At 36.1% G+C, this 21,625-nt stretch overlaps 1 protein-coding gene across 2 annotated transcripts in view; it reads left to right on the top strand.

The window, feature by feature from the left end:
• NEGR1 (neuronal growth regulator 1) overlaps positions 1-21,625 on the top strand; it is a 911,825-nt gene that overhangs the window by 667,180 nt on the left and 223,020 nt on the right. The gene's annotated exons all lie outside the window — the stretch shown is intronic.

Raw genomic sequence — 21,625 nt, 5'->3', positions numbered from 1 at the left:
CATCACACCCCCACCCCCACCCCACACCCCGCTGCTTTACCCCCTTGGTATCCATACATTTGTTCTCTAAATCTGTGTCTCAATTTCTGCCCTGCAAACTGGTTCATCTGTACCATTTTTCTAGGTTCCACATATATGCATTAATATACAATATTTGTTTTTCTCTTTCTGACTTACTTCACTCTGTATGACAGTCTCTAGATCCATCCATGTCTCAACAAATGACCCAGATTCATTCCTTTTTATGGCTAATATTCCACTGTATATATGTACCACATATTCTTTATCCATTCATCTGTCAATGGTAATTTAGGTTGCTTCCATGACCTACCTATTGTAAATAGTTGCTGCAGTGAACATTGAGGTGCATGTGTCTTTCTGAATTATGGTTTTCTCTGCATATATGCCCAGTAGTGGGATTGCTGGATCATATCATAATTGTATTTTTATTTTTTTAAGGAACCTCGATACTGTTCTCCATAGTGGCTGTATCAATTTACGTTCCCACCAACAGTGCAAGAGGGCTCCCTTTTCTCCACACCCTCTCCAGCATTTGTTGTTTGTAGATTATCTGATGAAGCCTATTCTAACTGGTGTGAGGTGATACCTCATTGTAGTTTTCATTTGCATTTCTCTAATAATTAGTGATATTCAGCAGCTTTTCATGTGCTTCTTGGCCATCTCTATGTCTTCTTTGGAGAAATGTCTATTTAGGTCTTCTGCCCATTTTGGGCTTGGGTTGTTTGTTTGTTTGTTTTTTATATATTGAGCTGCATGAGCTGTTTATATATATTTGGAGATTAATCCTTTGTCCATTGATTCATTTGCAGATATTTTCTCCCATTCTGAGGGTTGTCTTTTCATCTTGTTTGTGGTTTCCTTGGCTGTGCAAAAGCTTTGAAGTTTCATTAGGTCCCATTTGTTTATTTTTGTTTTTATTTCCATTACTCTAAGAGGTGGATCAAAAAAGATCTTGCTGTGATTTATGTCAAAGAGTGTTCTTACTATGTTTTCCTCTAAGAGTTTTATAGTGTCCAGTCTTACATTTAGGTCTCTAATCCATTTTGAGTTTATTTTTGTGTATGGTGTCAGGGAATGTTCTAATTTCATTCTTTTACATGTAGCTGTCCAGTTTTCCCAGCACCACTTATTGAAGAGACTCTCTTTTCTCCATTGTATATCCTTGCCTCCTTTTTCATAGATTAGTTGACCATAGGTGTGTGGGTTTATCTCTGGGCTTTCTATCTTTTTCCATTGATCTATGTATCTGTTTTTGTGCCAGCACCATATTGTCTTGATTCCTGCAGCTTTGTAGTATAGTCTGAAGTCAGGGAGTCTGAGTCCTCCAGCTCTGTATTTTTCCCTCAAGACTGCTTTGGCTATTCGAGGTCTTAAGTGTCTCCATACAAATTTTAATTTTTTTTGTTCTAGTTCCTTAAAAAATGCCATTGGTAATTTGATAGGGATTGAATTGAATCTGTAGATTGATTTTGGTAGTATAGTCATTTTCACAATATTGATTCTTCCAATCCAAGAACATGGTATATCTCTCCATTTGTTGGTATCATATTTAATGTATTTCATCAGTGTCTTATAGTTTTATGCATACAGGTCTTTTGTCTCCCTAGGTAGGTTTATTCCTAGTTATTTTATTCTTTTTGTTGCAATGGTAAATGGGAGTGTTTCTTTAATTTCTCTTTCAGATTTTTCATCATTAGTGCATAGGAATGCCAGAGATTTCTGTGCATTAATTTTGTATCCTGCAACTTTACCAGATTTATTGATTAGCTCTAGTATTTTTCTGGTGGCATCTTTAAGGATTCTCTGTGTATAGTACCATGTCATCTGCAAACAGTGACAGTTTTACTTCTTCTTTTCCAATTTGTATTCCTTTTATTTCTTTTTCTTCTCTGATTGCCATGGTAGGACTTCAAAACTATATTGAATAATAGTGGTGAGAGTGCACACCCTTGTCTTCTTCCTGATCTTAGAGGAAATGCTTTCAGTTTTTCACCATTGAGAATGATGTTTGCTGTGGGTTTGTTGTATACGGCCTTTATTATGTTGAGGTAGGTTCCCTCTATGCCCACTTTCTGGAGAGTTTTTATCATAAATGGGTGTTGAATTTTGTCAAAAGCTTTGTCTGCATGTATTGATATGATCATATGTTTATTCTTCTTCAATTTGTTAATATCGTGTATCACACTGATTGATTTGTGTATATTGAAGAATCCTTGCATCCCTGGGATAAATCCCTCTTGATCATGGTGTATGATGCTTTTAATGTGTTGTTGGATTCTGTTTGCTATTATTTTGTTGAGGATTTTTGCATCTATAATCATCAGTGATATTGGTCTGTAATTTTCTTTTCTTTTTTTTTTTTTTTTGTAGTATCTTTGTCTGGTTTTGGTACCAGGGTGATGGTGGCCTCATAGAATGAGTTTGGGAGTGTTCCTTCCTCCGCAATTTTTTGGAAGAGTTTGAGAAGGATGGATGTTAGCTCTTCTCTAAATGTTGGATAGAATTCACCTGTGAAGCCCTCTGGTTCTGGACGTTTGTTTGTTGGAAGAATTTTCTTCACAGTTTCAACTTCATTACTTATGATTGGTCTGTTCATGTTTTCTATTTCTTCCTGGTTCAGTCTTGGAAGGTTATACCTTTCTACGAATTTGTCCATTTCGTCCAGGTTGTCCATTTTATTGGCATAGAGTTGCTTGTAGTAGTCTGTTAGGATGCTTTGTATTTCTGCGGTGTCTGTTGTAACTATTCCTTTTTCATTTCTAATTTTATTGATTTGAGTCTTCTCCCTCTTTTTCTTGATGAGTCTGGCTAATGGATTATCAATCTTGTTTATCTTCTCAAATAACCAGTTGTTAGTTTTATTGATCTTTGCTATTTTTGTCTTTGTTTCCGTTTCATTTATTTCTGCTGTGATCTTTATGATTTCTCTCCTGCTAACTCTGGGTTTTGTTTGTTCTTCTTTCTCTAGTTTCTCCAGGTGTAAGATTAGATTGTTTATTTGAGATTTTTCTTCTTTCTTGAGGTAGGCTTGTATAGCTATAAACTTCCCTCTTAGAACTGCTTTTTCTGCATCCCATAGGTTTTGGGTTGTCGTGTTTTCATTGTCATTTGTCTCTAGGTATTTTTTGATTTCCTCTTTGATTTCTTCAGTGGTCTCTTGGTTATTTAGTAACATATTGTTTAGCCTCCATGTGTTTGTGTTTTTTATGTTTTTTTCCCTGTAGTTGATTTCTAACCTCATAGCATTGTGGTCAGAAAAGATGCGTGATATGATTTCAATTTTCTTAAATTTACTGAGGCTTGATTTGTGACGCAGGATGTGATCTATCCTCGAGAATGTTCCATGCGCACCTGAGAAGAAGGTGTAATCTGCCGTTTTTGGATGGAATGTCCTATAAATATCAATTAAATCTATCTGGTGTATTGTGTCATTTAAAGCTTTTGTTTCCTTATTTATTTTCATTTTGGATGATCTGTCCATTGGTGTAAGTGAGGGGTTAAAGTCCCCCACTATTATTGTATTACTGTCAATTTCCTCTTTTATAGCTGTTAACAGTTGCCTTATATAGGAGCACAAGGTGCTCCTATGTTGGGTGCGTATATATTTATAATGTTGTATCTTCTCCTTGGATTGATCCCTTGATCATTATGTAGTGTCCTTCCTTGTCTCTTGTAACATTCTTTATTTTAAAGTCTATTTTATCTGATATGAGTATTGTTACTCCAGCTTTCTTTTGATTTCCATTTGCATGGAATATCTTTTTCCATCCCCTCATTTTCAGTCTGTATGTGTCCCTAGATCTGAAGTGGGTCTCTTGTAGACAGCATATATATATATATATGGGTCTTGTTTTTGTATCCATTCAGCAAGACTGTGTCTTTTGGTTGGAGCATTTAATCCATTCATGTTTTAGGTAATTATCGATACGTATGTTCCTATGACCATTTTCTTAATTGTTTTGGGTCCGTTTTTATAGGTTCTTTTCTTCTCTTGTGTTTCCCACTTAGAGAAGTTCCTTTAGCATTTGTTGTAGAGATAGTTTGCTGGTGCTGAATTCTTGTAGCTTTCGCTTGTCTGTAAAGCTTTTGATTTCTCTATCGAATCTGAATGAGATCCTTGCCCAGTAGAGTAATCTTGGTTGTAGGTTCTTCCCTTTCATCACTTTAAGTATATCATGCCACTCCCTTCTGGCTTGTAGAGTTTCTGCTGAGAAATCAGCTGTTAAACTTATGTGAGTTCCTTTGTATGTTATTTGTCATTTTTCCCTTGCTGCTTTCAATAATTCTTCTATGTCTTTAATTTTTACCAGTTTTATTACTATGTGTCTTGGTGTGTTTCTCTTTGGGTTTATCCTGTATGGGACTCGCTGCGCTTCCTGGACTTGGGTGACTATTTCCTTTCCCTTCCTTAGGGAAGTTTTCGACTATAATCTCTTCAAATATTTTCTCTGGTCCTTTCTCTCTCTCTTCTCCTGGGACCCCTATAATGTGAATGTTGTCATGTTTAATGTTGTTCCAGAGGTCTCTTAGGCTGTCTTCATTTCTTTTCATTCTTTTTTCTTTATTCTGGTGCATAGCAGTGCAGTCCACCATTCTATCTTCCAGGTCACTTATCTGTTTTTCTGCCTCAGTTATTCTGCTATTGATTCCTTCTAGTGTATTTTTCATTTCAGTTATTGTATTGTTCATCTCTGTTTGTTTGTTCTTTAATTCTTCCAGGTCTTTGTTAAACATTTCTTGCATCTTCTCCATCTTTGCCTCCATTCTTTTTCCAAGGTTCTGGATCATCTTCACTATCATTATTCTGAATTATTTTTCTGGAAGGTTGCCTATCTCCACTTCATTTAGTTGTTTTCCTGCGGTTTTTATCTTGTTCCTTCATCTGGTACATAGCCCTCTGCCTTTTCATCTTGTCTATCTTTCTGTGAAAGTGTTTTTTTTTTTTTTTTTTTCCCCACAGGCTGCAGGATTATAGTTCTTCTTGCTTCTGCTGTCCGCTCTTTGGTGGATGTTGCTATCTAAGAGGCTTGTGTACATTTCCTGATGGGAGGGACTGGTGGTGGGTAGAGCTGACTGTTGCTCTGGTGGACAGAGCTCAGTAAAACTTTAATCTGCTTGACTGCTCATGGGTGGGTCTGGGTTTCCTCCCTGTTGGTTGTTTTGCCAGAGGCAACCCAACACTGGAGCCTGTCCATGCTCTTTGGTGGGGCTAATGGCAGACTCTGGGAGGGCTCACGCCAAGGAGTACTTCCCGGAACTTCTGCTGCCAGTGTCCTTGTCCTCACGGTGAGACACAGCCACCCCCCACCTCTGCAGGAGACCCTCCAACACTAGCAGGTAGGTCTAGTTCAGTGTCCCCTGGCGTCACTGCTCCTTCCCTGGGTCCCGATGCACACACTACTTTGTGTGTGTCCTCCAAGAGTGGAGTTTCTGTTTCCCCCTGTCCTGTCAAAGTCCTGCAATCAAATCCCACTAGCCTTCAAGATCTGATTCTTCTAGGAATTCCTCCTCCCATTGTTGGACCCCCAGGTTGGGGAGCCTGACGTGGGGCTCAGAACCTTTACTCCAGTGGGTGGACTTCTGTGGTATAAGTGTTCTCCAGTCTGTGAGTCACTCAACCAGCACTTATGGGATTTGATTTTACTGTGATTACACCCCTCCTACCATCTCATTGTGGCTTCTCCTTTTTCTTTAGATGTGAGGTATCTTTGTTGGTGACTTCCAGTGTCCTCCTGCCCATGGTTGTCCAGCAGCTAGTTGTGATTCTGGTATTATCGCAAGAGGGTGTGAGAGCACGTTCTTCTACTCTGCCATCTTGGTTCCCAGACTGTTGTTCCTATTTTTGTCTTCTACTCTTCTGCTTTTTATGGTTTTAATTGAGCATTTCATGTGATTACATTTTTCTTTTATTTCTTAGCATTTCAGTTATACTTTTCTTTTAAATGGTTGTCCTATAGTTTACAATGTACATTTTCAGCTAATTCAAGTCCATTTTCAAAGAACATCATATCACCTCACAGGTAGTATAAGTGCCTTATAATAACAAAATAATTATAATTCCTTTTTCCCATCCATTGTATCATTGCTGTCATTCATTTTTTGCTTATATATAAAGCACACACACACATACACACATATATGCATATATATATATATAAAATACATAAGCTTAAATAATTAAGTACATTTTTACTATTATTTTGAACAAACTGTTATCTGTTAGCTCACTTATGAATAAGAAAAATAAAAGTTTTTATTTTTTTTCAATTTTTCTTTCTTTGGTGCTCTTCCTTTTTTTATGTAGATCTGAGTTTCTGACCTGTGTTAATTTCCTTTTCTCTGAAGAATTTCTTTTAACAGTTCTTGCAAGGTAGGTCTACTGGCAACAATTTCCCTCAATTTTTGTTTGTCTGAGAAAGTCTATTTCTCCTTTACTTTTTTTTTTTTTTTTTTTGCAGTATGCGGGCCTCTCACCGCCGTGGCCTCTCCTGTTGCGGAGCACAGGCTCCGGAGGTGCAGGCTCAATGGCCATGGCTCATGGGCCCAGCCACTCCATGGCATGTGGGATCCTCCCAGACCGGGGCACGAACCCATGTCCCCTGCATTGGCAGGTGGACTCTCAACCACTGCGCCACCAGGGAAGCCCTCCTTTACTTTTGAAGGATAATTTCACAGAGTACAGAATTTTAGGGTTTTTTTGGTTTTTTTCCCCTCTTAACACTTTAAATATTTCACTCTGCTCTCTTCTTGTTTATGTGGTTTCTTAGGAGAAGTCAGATGTAATTCTTGTTTTTGTTCCTCTGTAGATAAGGTGTTTTTTTCCCTCTGGATTCTTTCAGGATTTTTTACTTATGCTTGATTTTCTGTAATTTGAAAATGATATGCTTATATGGGTTTTTGTTCTGTTTTGTTTTGTTTTTGTATTTATCATACTTGGTGTTCTCTGAGCTCCCTGGATCTGTGGTTTGTTGCCTGACATTAATCTGAGAAAATTTGGTTATTATTGTTTCAAACATTTCCTCTGTTCCTTTCTTTCTTTCTTCTCCTTCTGATATTCCCTTTATGCATATGTTACTCCTTTGTAGTTGTCCCACAGTCCTTGAATGCTCTGTTCTGTTTTGTTCAGTCTTTTTTCTCTTTGCTTTTCAGATTTCAAAGATTCTATTCGTATATTATGTAGTTCAAAATGGTTCCTTTTCCCCTTCCCCTGCTGGAAGCCTGAGGGGATTTTTCTCAGATATTTACTGTGGGAATATGGTTAACCTCCTAGAAGTAAATCTTATAATACTATGGAGGCCCCTTTAAGTCCTCCCAGAATTTTTAACCCTCAGAGCTTTCCCCACTAAGTTTCCAGAAATTCACCAGTAACAACACTGTATCTCTGGTCAGTTTCTGCTCATGTAAGCCGTGATTCCCTGTATTCACCTGTCTCTCCAATCTTGGGTGCAGTGGTTTGCACCTTGTCCTCCCCTTTCTTAAGATACAAGAATAGTTTTTGATTTTTCATTTTGTTCAGCTTTTTACTCATTTTTAGGACTGATTAGAGACTTCCAAGCTCCTTATATGCAGAGCTGGAAACGGGGAGTCCTAGAATTTATTTTTTAGAGCCTGTGTTAGATTTGAGAAAAATTGTGCAGAAAGTATAGAGAGTCCCATATATCACCTCTACCTCTCCCACCACCAGTTTGCTCTATTATTAACATCTTGCATTAGTGTGGTACGTTTGTTACAATTGATGAACCAATATTGATATGTTAATATTAACTAAGTCTATAGTTTACATTAAGTTCTATAGTTTGATATTGTACATACTGTGGTTTCGACAAATATACAATGTCGGTATCTACTGTTACAGCATAACACAGAGTAGTTTCATTGCCTTAAAAATGCCCTATGTTCCATTTATTCATCCCTTTTCCCCTTCCCTTGAACCCTTGGAAACTACTGATCTTTTTTGCTGTCTCCATAATTTTGCTTTTTCCAGAAAGTCTTATAGTCAAAATCATACCATATATAGTCTTTGCAGACTGACTTCTTTCACTTAACAATATGTGTTTAAGTTTGCTCCATGTCTTTTCAAGTCTCGATAGCTCATCTCATTTAAGTGCTAAATAATATTTAGCCATATTTATATAATGGCTGTTTTCCAGGAACAAATGGGGTTATTTGAGGTGTCATGTAGGGGAAAAAGTAAGACTTTGGAGCCTTTAGCCATGGGTTTTAAAAGTAGCTTTGCCATGTTTTAACTGTGAGTTTGGACAGTTTACAAAGATCTCAGAGCTGTAGCTTGCCATCTTTCAAATTAAAATATTAATATCTACCTTGAAATTGTCATGATAATAAATAACATGTAAAGTCATAGCATAGCACTTGGTCATGCCAGCAGCAACAGATGCAGCAGCTGTGATCATCACTTATTTTATAAACAGATAGATTAGTACAATAATGAATAGCAATCAGATAAAGCTATACAGTCAAATGAAAAAATATAAATATAATAAATGAAAAATAAAATGCTTCAATCTAATACAAAATAATAAGCATACAAAATAAAGGGTGTGAGGGGGGAAAAGAGTTCCTATTTAATACATCTAATTGGATAGGAATTTCTGAAATGGCAGGCTTTTAAAGTTTCAATGTAGTTGTTTAGTTTCAGGAAAGAAAATTTATTGTATATGAATATTAGTCTATTCTAAAATATTTTAAAGTTACTTCATATTTACTAAGTATATATATATATATATAAATACATATAAATACTCCAAAGAAATGTTATAGTTGAATCAAAGACTATAGATTAAAAGGAGAATCAAGAGTTGCAGATTCATAGACTGTCTATGTTTATGGGCAGCCACCTTTGTCACTCATTATTCTTCAGCCTTTTATTAAGATTATAATAAATTATGAGCCTAAAAATTTTTGATATTTTAAAACAGAAAAATTGAAGAAATAAAATTATTTTTAGCATTGTTATTGGTTATACACTGTATTTGAAGTACCTGAGAGAGAACTTTGAAATCCAAGACCTCTCCTCAAGACCTGGAACCTATTTTGAAGTGGTGGGAAGTGGGTTATGAGTCAATGAATTTTTACTTCTGCCAAGGTGGTTTAAAATACTGAGTTCAAAGAGAAGGAGTTAATTTACTAAAGATAAGACCACAAGATAGAACCCATGATTATTTAAGACAGGGACTGGCAAACTTTTTCTGCAAAGGGCCAAATAGTAAATATTTTAGGCTTTGTGGGTCCTATGGTCTCTATTGCAGCTACTCAACTCTGATATTATAATGTGCAAGTAGCCACAGATAATATGTAAACAGATGGGTATGCTATATTTCAATAAAACTTTATTTATGAATATAATCAGATGGCTGGATTTGACCACAGTTTGCTGACTTCTGGGTTAGAAAATGAGAAAAATGTGGAATTAACCTGAAAACAATTTTATTCAGATTACAAGCTAAAATAAGTAACCAAACTGTTTTTAGCGAAATATTCCCACATTAGATAAAGAAAGATACAGTTTCATAATACAATGTAGTGCAAATAATGAAAGATCACATGTGAGAAAAAAATACAGTTTTTTAAAAGAAGTATTTATTGAGCATTTGGTAGAAAGAAGACACTGCTATATGTTAGGCAAAAGAAAAATAGCGGTTTTAGAATTGAAATTGGACATAATTTTTCATCTTAACTGTTAGTTTATGGGTCATATGATCTTGGGAATGTTACTTAACTTTTCTGAGCCTTAATTGCCCTATTTGTAAAATATGGATAAATCCTACATCATAAAATAGCTATATTCTTGAAGCAAAAGATCTTGTGTAAAGCACTTGATATAATTCCTGGAATGCAGTAGGTGCACTCAGGGAATTTACAAGTAATTCTTTACTTGTTGGGTAACTTAAACTTCAACACAGAAAGTTGAAAAAAAGGTAATAATAGTACTTTATGTAAGATTGTGAAGATTAAATAGGAGTAATGTATTAAAAAAACACTTAAACACTCAGCACAGTGCTTGGCACCTAGTAAATGTTCAATTGATATTAGCTGCTTCTGTTATTGTTGTTGTTATTATTATTAAACAGAGTAATGCACAAGTTATATACATTCATCCGTGAGTTTAAAATGTGCAGGAGAGAATGTGACAAATAATATGACAAAGATACAGAAGTCACATCTGATTGGGGGAATCAGAAAAGGATTCATAGAGACATGACATTTGAGCTGTCTAGGTAGAATGAATTGTATTTCAGTTAGAGTAGCTGAAATGTGTTAAAGATTAAACAAAGGATAAGAGCAAAGAAAGGAAGCAGGGATTTGATAGGTATGTACAGTGAGTAGTAACTAATATAATACTGTTTATTGAATCTACTCATTTCTCATTTAGACCTCAAAGTAACCTGTGTGCTGGATATTATTATACATACTTTGTAGAAAAGCAATCTGGATTCAAAAGATTTGATGACTTTCCCAAGGTCATACAAGTAAAGTGCTCATCCTGGAATTGAACTCAGATCATTTTCCAAAGTGAGTGTTATTACCGCTCCATTATACAAACTCTCTGAAAGCAGGTGGAGCTTAGTAGAAGCTTAATAACCACATGTAGGTCAGCTTTTACTCTTTGATGTGGTAAATATTTTTATATCTCACATTTCATTCATTAATCAAAAATAATTATATATTTGAATTTAATTTCCTTATTCACGCACAGAATATTTTTGAATTTCTACCATGTGCAATGACTATTCTAGGGGGTGGCATACATCAGTAAATAAAACATAAATATTTTTGCCACACAGTTATGAGCTTTGGTTTGTTTGTTTTTTTACTCTTTAAAAAAATTTTTTTTTAAAGATTGAGGTAAGAATGTATTATTAAAACACTGTTACTGTTTCTCTCAGAGAAAAGTACAAGTCATTTGTTATCTAATTATCAATCTATTCTCCAAAATAAAGATATTAAAATACTGATGTCTCACAGTTATAAGAAAACAAGATGAGATCTCCATATGGTTGGTATTAGCTGATATTTACTTTTAAATTTTTTTCTTTTTACACTAAAAGTCACAGCTCTTGGGACTTCCCTGGTGGCGCAGTGGTTTAGAGTCCGCCTGCCTATTCAGGGGACACGGGTTCGTGTCTCGGTCCGGGAGGATCCCACATTCCGCGGAGCAGCTGGGCCCGGGAGCCATGGCCGCTGAGCTTGCGCGTCCGGAGCCTGTGCTCACAGCGGGAGAGGCCACAACAGTGAGAGACCCGTGTGCCGCAAAAAAAAAAAAAAAATCACAGCTCTGTTTTAGTGAATGTGGTAATTACAGTATATTTATTTTAATCAAAACTTAGAAAAATACATCTAAAAGAATAAAGCTTCATTGGTAGAAAGTTTTCTTAAAATATTCAAGGCCGAAAAGTAGCACATACTCTCATAAGCAAACAGTAGGCAGAAAGCTAATGACCTTTTCTCAGTAACAGCAGTAAAAACACAGAACCTCTTTATAAGGCAGACATAGTCAAGATTTCAAAATTTGTTATTTCTGCATTTATATATTCGCAGGTTCAAAATGCTCTTTAAAATGTGAAACGTGTGCTTACTAGTTTTAAGGCCTAGAGATATTCAGTTTCCATGGAACAGCTGGATCTAATTAGAACCCAAATTTCTAATTCCACTTGATCTGATTTCCCCATCTGTATGGCATCATTACACCATAAATAGTGTGAGCTGTAACTTCCAGTTCAAACCAGAAAGAAACTGGCAATCAGGGCTCCTGTTCTGCAAGGGTCACTGGAAGTTCTGTTTAACATCACAGCATTCCCATATGGGCTGATTTAATTGTTTGGAACTTTTCCACCAATAAATGAATCAGGAAGAAATAAGGTATTTTTCTGCGATCCATCCATTCATTTATTTTTATTTGGAATATTTAAAAATCTGAAATGTCAGATTTAAGAATAAAATATTCTCTATTATCACCAACCCCTCATTGTATTTTTTCATGTGTACTCATTTTTATTTCATGTTTTGTTTACAAGAGTATAACACTCCTTTTCTCTTTCATAAACTGAGTATTTAATGGACTTATAGAATAAATAGATATTGGGAATATAAAAAAGATCGCCCTTTCCCAATCACATCATTTCAGAAATGTGGAGACTGAGGTCAGGAAGTTTTTCTGACCTGCCTTCAGCCCACTCATAGGAGACATAAGAGAGAAGCCATAGACCTCTGAGTTCCCAACTAGTGTTCACCTCTGTGTTCAAACTGACTAGGCTTGGAAACCCTGCCAGAGAAAACATAGCATATCTGACTTCTCATTATTATGTAATACAGGTTCATCAAAGATTTTACAAATCAGAGAATAAAGAGAAGAAGAATATTCATCCAAAAGCAATCACTGTTAAAATTTTGGATTTTATGTTTTCATACATTTTGTACATACAGTTTTGTGTCCTTCCCATTTTATCCTTTTCCTAATCTGTCTTTATGAACATGCTTTTTAATGGTGGAATGGTATCTTATATAGGTGTACCACAACTTAAAACAGTGTTTTATTGTTTGATAGGTTGTTTCTAATTTGCTTATTTAATAATACTATGATGTACACTGCTCTTTTGTACATTTTTGTTTATGTCTTTAAGATAAATTCTTTTAATTGGATTTCTTGGGTCATGAGATACTCATTTTAGCCTTCTGATATGTGTTGCCAAATATCCTTCTGAAAAGGCCGTACCAGTTTACAATTATACTCTCAGAATATGAAAATTTTGTTTTCCTGCACATACAGCTAACATTGAATATTATCATTTCCTAATAATTTCATGTTTGATAGGTAAAATGTAGCATCCAATTTTAATTTTCATTGATTAAAAGTAAAATTGAAGACTTTTCACATGCTTCTTGGACATTTCTACATATATCTAAATAACTAAATAGAAAGTGGTAAAATTAAGAAACTGTGGACAAGGAAAAGAATAATCAATTTCAGCTGAGATGATCAGAGAACACATGATAGTATTTAGAAAAGACAAGTAAAAGTTTCTGCTCCCAGTTCTGTGAGTAATTGACAGGAAGAGTGGTGGTCAGGATACCCTTAAAGGCTCATGGAAAAACAAACTAAAAGAAAGAGAAACAATCTAGCAATTTCTGTGATTGAATCATGGCTCTTCAGAGTTGGAAGGGACTTCTGGAGATGTTCTAGTTCAACTGTGCAGTTTCCACATGAGGGAACTGAGCAGTTAAGTGCTTTGCCTAGGGTGTCATCTTGTTTAAAGAGCCAGAAATAGAATTCAGGCCTCCTCATTCTCAGCTGAATGCTTTCTGAGCAATTTTACAGGACTAAAACATCTTCAAGCAAGGAGAGTTGTAATGTTATGTTTGTCCCTTGAATTAATTATTTAATTCTTCTCTGAAGACTTCTCTGAAACTCAGTTTCCTCATCTTTAAAATGAGAAGACAGGACCAAATGAACATGAACGCTCTTAGCTTTTGTCAAAATGATTGAATTTTACCTGCTTATATCTGACACTCAAGTTCTTTGTTTTCTGGGCCATGCTAATCTTAAAAAAAAAAAAAAAAAAAAAGTGTTTCCCTGCATATACACTTTTAGATAGTTGAAATGCTTTCTTCTTCCCTGTGGTCAGGTAATTCAGAAACTGCTCTGGTTTTTTGTTTTAAATTGAATTTTCTGAACAAAATTGTTTCTTGGCCAAGATGACTTATGAGATATTTTAGCCCCCAAAGCATTATTTTAAGAAAGTTATAAACAACTGTGAATGGGAACAGTGCTAGTTGACTACATATTTTTCTGGCTCATGAAAAACTGGTAGGACATATTAAATATTATTTTTCATTATAATTGAAGGTGTCCTGCTTTGCTTTCCCCATATATATTTTTACCTATTTTCCTTGCTTCTTATGCTTTTATGGATGATATTTGAAGTAGCCATGACATAATTTGATTTTCATGGAAATATATCAGTGACATGCTCACGTGCATAGTGTGTTAATTGCAGACACTGTCAGAAGCTACCTGTTTGGCCTTTGTTGGTTGGAAGTGACAGCCATAGATCAGCGTATGGTGCTAACAAGGCTAAGATCATACATTCATTTCATATTCTTTGGTTCTCCTTCTCCCATAGCTGCTTGTAGTAACTTAGTTGTAAATGTGAATAAAGAAGAAGGTGTAGAGGACGTAGTATAAATCTATCACTACTGGAGGGAAACTAACAAATGAACAAAAGCTCACACATGAATCACTGAATGGTCATTGGAGCTTGTTAGGAGGGAGGAGGAAGTAAAAAGAAACATGGCTTAAAGGTAGTTCATCTACTAGCACAGAACCAAATTACTTATATGTCGTCTCAAATGTTTATTGTGAGCAAATGACTATCTCTTCACCAATAATGATGTAGTTAAGAATATTGGGGAAATGTATGGCTCTCCTTCCATACCAGGGATGAGGTCAATGGAAAATCTGTAGATGCAGTGAAATTTTTGCTGATCAAATTTCTGAAAGTTTCTTGTAAGGCTAGGTTAATGGATCCCTGGGATAGAAAGGAATGATTACTGCAGGCAAGCATTTAGAAACCCCACCAAATGAATCAGGGGACCCAGTTGGTTCCCAAAGACAGAAAATGGTGAGAAAAGAAACTTTCCTGTGACTTAGACTTGGGACTGGATATAGCATATGCAGAATGACTGAGCTTGAATCAAAAGAGTCCTGAACACATTTGGTACAATATAGAGAATTGTTGGTTTTGCTTCTACTGGAGAAAGAAGCTTATTCCTTTGGCATATCTTTTAAAATAAAGTAATGTGACATAACTAGAGTCAACACATTCTAAACATGAAGACTATTTTTCCTTAAAGTGAAATACTATATCCATAACTAACAGTTTCTTAACATATGCACTCATGGTTTGTATCCATAATAATAATTAGTAGAAAAATTAATATATGGAGGGACAATATTTTAAGTTAGAAACATTAATTCAGTAGTATAGAAGTTGTTATCTTTTGGTTTCATTCACACCCTTTCAATATTTCTGTTGGAAAGTCCCAGAAGATCCCTCTCAGAAATGCTGCAAGACACAGATTGGTTTTCTCTCTGAGACTTAGATGTTACCTCTGGTCAAAAAGAAACAGACTCAGTTATGCCTTACTTTGAAATAATGTATGTATTTCTAAACATTCAGAGAGAAGCCATTTTTCAAATGTGTAGTGCTCATTAACTATACTCTCGTATACAAACAGATTGCTTTGCTCTCTGGTACACGTTCTAACGTGGGAAAGCCAGGATGAACCCAGTGTTTTAGGTCTGACATAAGATTAATCTTCTCGTAATTGTCATGTTCTATAGTTCTCAGGTTAAAAAATCAGTTAATTTCTGGGTATCTCTGGCAGATTTTCCTAAGTAATGAGAGTTCAGGTGAGTTATATTAGAGTTAAATTCCTAGGATATGCTCCTTTTCCAGAAGAGACATTATGCTAGTTCAGGGTGATCTACCAATTTGGATCCACTAAACCCTTAGGAGACCACAGAAAAGAAAATGAAATGCCACTTAAAAATTAGTTTATATCATTCGTGTGTGTGTGTGTGTGTGTGTATACACACATATACATATACATATGTATACTTTTGAACACTATATATATAGTATTCAAAGACCAAGATACTATATTCATAAATTTTACATTTTGAGGCAAAGTGCCAATACTATTTACACTTCCCTAAGGTAAGGGGAGCAGTAATAGAGGAATAGGATAACCTTCTGAGAAGCATTTTTTTTCCAAAGAATGTTATAATCCAAAAATACCTGCCAAGAGTGCATGATTTATGCAGGGCAAAGCAGCCAGCCAATCATTAAATATGGAACTTCCCAATCATTACTCAACTTCTCACCAGCCCAAGGTGTGTCTGCTGATTAACCCTGACTGAAATTTAATACCCATTTTTCCTGTTCTATCTAATCTGACAAAGAACTACAGACAATGTGGAGATGGATGTTAGCCTCTTACTTCCGGTCTATTCTTCAAACATCCAGACACTTCAGGCTTAGTCATTTCCTCTAAAAGAAATTAAATCTTAACATGGGCTTCAAAAATGGTTGTACTGAATATTTAAAAAGCATAAAAAGTCCTAAGGTAAAGATTTATTTCACTCATTTGTCACTTAACTATAAAAATAATTATTAAGGGACTACTATTATTTGCTGCTTTGGGAATGAGAAAAAACACCTACTTCAGGAATATGTTATATTCCTAAAACTAAGTTGTATCAATAAAACTCAGTATGTGATAAGCAACACTATTATTAAGTGCTTATATTTTTTCTGCATTCAAGGATTAAAGTTTTTGAGGAAATACCACTGTCTTGGATACTTAGTATATTGAGCTATTATGCTCAAAATATACAGCAGAGTTTGATTTACCTAATGTTCAACAAATGTGTATTCCATGCATACTGTGTGCAAAGCACTCTAAAAGTGCTTGCATTTTTCAAAAGTCAGAAAATGTGTGGTTTCTCTAAAAATAATCCAAACTGGAACATAATCTAAGATTTGTGCTAGAATTGAAAAAAGCAAAGCTGAAAGGGCATGATGCAAACCTGACTTATTACATGGGTTGTTTGGAACCCTAATTTGGGTTCGAGTGGTGGGGTGCATAAGAAAATGTCTTAATATAACTTGTCAAGGTAGCAAAATTGCATGATACAGAGTTGTACAAATGTATAAATGGTATGAGAGCAGCTGGTAGGAAAAGCCAGTAAGAAAATGACTAAAGAAGGAAGTTGCATACAGGGGAAACATTAGTTCTTTCTAGCAGACTGCAGAATCCTTCTTTTACAATATCTGAACAGACACCAGAATGGGAAAGTTGTCAGAATAAGCTCCTGGAATCAGATCACTCAATACTGGAAATAACACAAGAGGATGTTGAAGCTACTTTCAATGTTAATAATAAGGATGTTACATTTTACACATGTTCTACCAAGCTTGATGATTAGCACTTTGATATCTCTCACATGTAATCCTCACCACAATAGACAGTATTTCCATTTAAAAGATGTAAAAATTGAGGCATATATTTCAAGTACCTTTCTCAAGAACTCACACCTATTATATTCATTCAACAACTATTTATCAAGTACTTATTACATGTCAGACTCTGTCTTAGAGTCTTGGGATACAAGAATAGATAAAATAGAACCTGGCTTCATGAAACTTCCACTTTAGCAAAAGACAGACAACAAGCAATTGACATTAAAAACAGAACAACAAAAGTAAATTATATATTAGAAAATAATAGCACTGTGGAAAATAATTTTAAAGTAGAAAAGGTAAAGAGATATTGGAGGTTGGGAATTATGTTTTTGATAGAGCTTTCCACATAGGTCTCCTTGAGAAGGTGACATTTGAGCAGGGACTTGAAGGAAGTGAGCCAGGTGGCTATGGAGAGAAGAGCATTCCAGCCCCAGGGAAAATCTAGAGGCCTGGAGGTGAGGCCACTGCAGCTGGAGAGGAATGAAATCAGTCAAAGAATAGAAGATGCAGTCGGAATCACAAGGGTGAATGTATGTGATGGTGAGGGCCATTGTAGTGGTTTTGGCTTTTGATACCAGTGGTAAAATGGAGCTCCCTCAGGCTGCTAGGATCTCTGCCATTGTCAGCCTTAGCCGGGCAATAGAAGAATGCTTCATTATTTTGTGTTTGCTTCCCTGAGGCAGATGAATAGCTTTTCCACAGGAAACGTATCATATTTTCTGTAAGTAATAAAAACTGCCATCAATTGTTTATTGTTCATTTAAATTTGATTCAGTTTTTGCAAAATCCGTGAAGAAAGCTAATTAATGATTTCTATTGACTGTTTATGATTCCAAATCATATCAAATACCAGTCCTGAAGGCATTCTATTTACCACTAAATGAGTCTGGATTGGATTTAGGAAAATTACAATATTTCTGAGCCAGAATTTGAAGAAGCTTGGAGTTTACACATTGTAGCAACCACCCACATGCATGTACATTTGTGCTTGGATCATGATTGGAATAGTGACAGTTTCAGAATAACAGTATTTTCTCTTCTCTTTTTGAAATGCTGATTTTCTTCTCTACCTCTCCTCCTTCCTAAGAGCAGGGTCTTAAGAACTTAGAGACAACATAACAGGATGAGGTATTTTTTCAGGAAGGTTTAGCCCCGTACAATTGAAAAGTCAATGAAATATGTATCTGGCGTAACCTTTGCTGCTTGTCGTTGCAATAAAGTCCCAAATTTAACCACCAGTTTTCCAATGGTCCATTTTTCTCTGGCCTAAGATGCTCCTCCAAACACTATATCACCAACACCACCACCCTCACTCAAAAGACATGTTACATGAAACTTCTGCCCCCAAAGTTTCATTAATGTACTTTAGTGATTGTATTCTATAGACTTGTTGAAAATTCTAACATGGAGAAAAATAGGGAAACTTCAGTTCAGGTTGGGGGAAGGCAAGGGCAAATATTTGGAAGTATTTGTGGTTTCATATCACCTTATCTTACACTAAAGAAGAGGCTCCGTTCTTTATTAGGCTGACCTGGTTGCCCAAATCAGAATAGCAACTATTTCCATTTGAAGGGATTTGCAATACCAAATTTGCTTTATTACTTTCCCTCTTTATTTTTAACTTTCCTTATTCACTTCTGAATATATTTAGCCCTGCCTTAAAATCCCAGTGATACTCACAAGCCCAGTCCCACATAAAACAGTGACTATCTATCTGCCTAGGACTCTTGCTGCCACAGGCTCTCGGAGAAAGAAATATCAAGAGATGAGGGAGAAACAGTCATCTTTTATAGAACAGATATTTATAAATTGCCTACTTTAGGCTATAATAAACATTTATAGATTTCTTACGACATACTAAATACTGAAGCAAGAACAGTGTACTTTATTAGCTCTAATGAATCTGGGGAATGAACAAATGAATGAACAAATTAAACAAAACAACAGAAAAAAACCTGATTCCCTAATTGATTTCTGACTCATTACCATTTAAAAAGTATTTCATTTATACACAGATGATCTCTTTTGTTCTTATTTTGTCTTTTTCTCTCTGTTTTTTCTCCCACTTTCTCTTTCTCCCTCTCTTCCTTCTCTCTTTCTTTCTCACATTCACCAAATTACACCTCACTATACTTTTTTTAACACGATCAGTTTTATAATTTATCTTTATTCCACAGTTTAAACATTTCACCACTGGTTCAAGCACTTGTTTTTCAGCCATGTTTGCACTCATTATTAGCAACACCTGCACCAAGAATAGTTGGCTTTGCCAGTAGTGCAAGGCACAGCCCTGCCAGCCTACCCCAATCAATGTCTGAGTGCAGCTACTCTGCCTCCCTGACCTGCAGGCATGTTGGTTATCCCGATCCTGCCTCTCATTTGTAGAGAGGCCAGAAACTGCCAAATTATGTGATGAAGACAAATGGGAGCTTGGACAAAGCTCTAAGGTAAACGCATTAACTCACCAGACTTCCTAAGGCCCCAAGCATATGGATCATTCTCGGGAAGACCTTGGGGAACGTAAATTAGTGAACCTTGCAGAAAAGTCCAAATGAGTGAATCTGGTGCTTCCTGTTGCAGGAAGATGTCATTCTTGTCACTTTTCAGGTAACCCCAGAATATCTGAACTATTCTTATCCCCATATCTCTACTCATGCAGAGGCTCCGCGCTGCTGAAACAGAAACTTCTCAGCATTGAAGTACATTGTCAAGTCTGTGCTAGGTAGCATACACCACACTTGCCTGCATTATACATGACTGGTTCTGCTTACGGAAGTCATCCTCACTCTGCTTATGGTTCTTCTACCCCAGGTTCAAACCTGAGAAGGGACCTCCCCCAACCCCGACATTCGTTCTATGACAATCATGAGACTTAAGAAGTGGAATGAGTGTATGTCTCCCAAAGGTTCTGTTTTCACGTTGGCCTCATTTGGTTGCAAATAAAATTTCTATGACAGGAAGACTAATTTAAACAATGCACTGGAAACCTTCTGCTGGGTCACCTGTCATGCTTTCACATGCACTTTTGTTGGTGTGTGCTTTTCTGTAAGCAAAATGTTTTTATACACTAATAGACCTGCTTTATAAGAAATTCATTACTTTTTAATGTAGTTCATAGAGCTGTAGCTTCTCAACCTTTCATGGGTATTCAGCAACTGTCTCATTTTTCATGAGATACATATGTATATCAGCTATAACACACTGTCAGTGAACAGTGGTTTTCAATCAAACAGGCTGTCAGTAAAGCTGATTCACTAACAAGAAAGCTGTCAAGCTGTGACAGCTGCTGTCTTTGCTACCCAAACAATCTGTTCTGTGCTAATGGTGACTTGTGCACTCCCATTTACTATACAGTCGTAATGAGCGGTGTCCTCAGAAACACAATCTGAGTTAGTGGATTTACATACTTTGTTGTATGGGTTCTGCAAAATCAACACCAGCAGAATTAGCAGTTGGTTTTCTACAAAGATTTTGGAGGAGTTTCTTTGTTTCAGAAGTTTTGATTAATTGTCCAGCGGTGAGGAGTCACCCACCATTCATCCCATAAGTATCCATTCAGTTTTTAACTGTGTGTTCACCACTCTTAAGTATTGGGAATATGAAAAGAAATAAGAATAGTGTCTGTTTTCACCCATTTGTTCCAATCTATTAATAAAGCAGATATCTGGTCACTCCAAGCTAGAGTGTCTAGACATTGTGCTGTAGTCAGAGCTCTCTCAATTTTTTGTAAATAATAAATGACTTCTTAATTTTCCAATCTGAGGTTGAATATTTCAGCTCTCATGTAGTCAGTTCTTGAAATAATTTCCTCTAGTTGATACTGAATTCTTAATCAAGTTTATTTTTCAAGTAACTGTCTCCTTGGGAGAAATTTAGATTGGTGGGAATATTCAATTCCAAAGCCTGAAAATTTAGTAACTACTTATCATGCTGCATCACTTTTGTTAAGAAAAGAACTTCCTGCCAATAACAGGAGCCAGGATACTCCATTTCTGTTGTTTCCCTGGCTCGAATCACTAGAGGAGACTGGGGAAGGGTGGAAAGGGGAGTAATTCACTTTGACAATCTAGAGACATCTTCTCCTCTGCAATGTGTCTTTTGAAACCAAGAGCATTATTTTAGTTTCAAGGGAGCTCCATGTTCCAGGAAGCTTAGTCGCTACAGGGCCAATTTTGCATACCACACAACTCTCTCTGTAGCCATGGTTTTCACTCTCATTGTGACAGCAGTGTGGCCACAAGTCAGCCAAGAGAGATTCTCACACTGAACTGCATCTAACACATGATCTGTTCCTGCACTGGAAATTTTTGACTGAACAGAATTTCATTCCTGTTACAAACATTACTTGCTCTTAGGGAATAATATTAGAGACCACACAGTAGGCCCATAATTGTGGTAACTGAAAGTATGACTTGTGAGGGAAGGTAATATATAAGTCTGGAATTGACTATTCCAGAAAAGAAGCAGAGAAGTTCTGCCTCGATCCATGGATGTTTGTTTGCAAAGAGAGTAGTGAATTTAGGACTGAGATGAGGAAATATGTATTAAGATGAGTGACCTGA

The sequence above is a fragment of the Aethalodelphis obliquidens genome, unplaced genomic scaffold (genome assembly GCF_003676395.1).
Source record: "Aethalodelphis obliquidens isolate GAN/ISIS:26980383/991018 unplaced genomic scaffold, ASM367639v1 scaffold13, whole genome shotgun sequence".
Lineage (NCBI taxonomy): Eukaryota > Metazoa > Chordata > Mammalia > Artiodactyla > Delphinidae > Aethalodelphis > Aethalodelphis obliquidens.
Note: the sequence above shows the minus strand (reverse complement) of the source record. Positions and strands in the feature narration are given on the sequence as shown.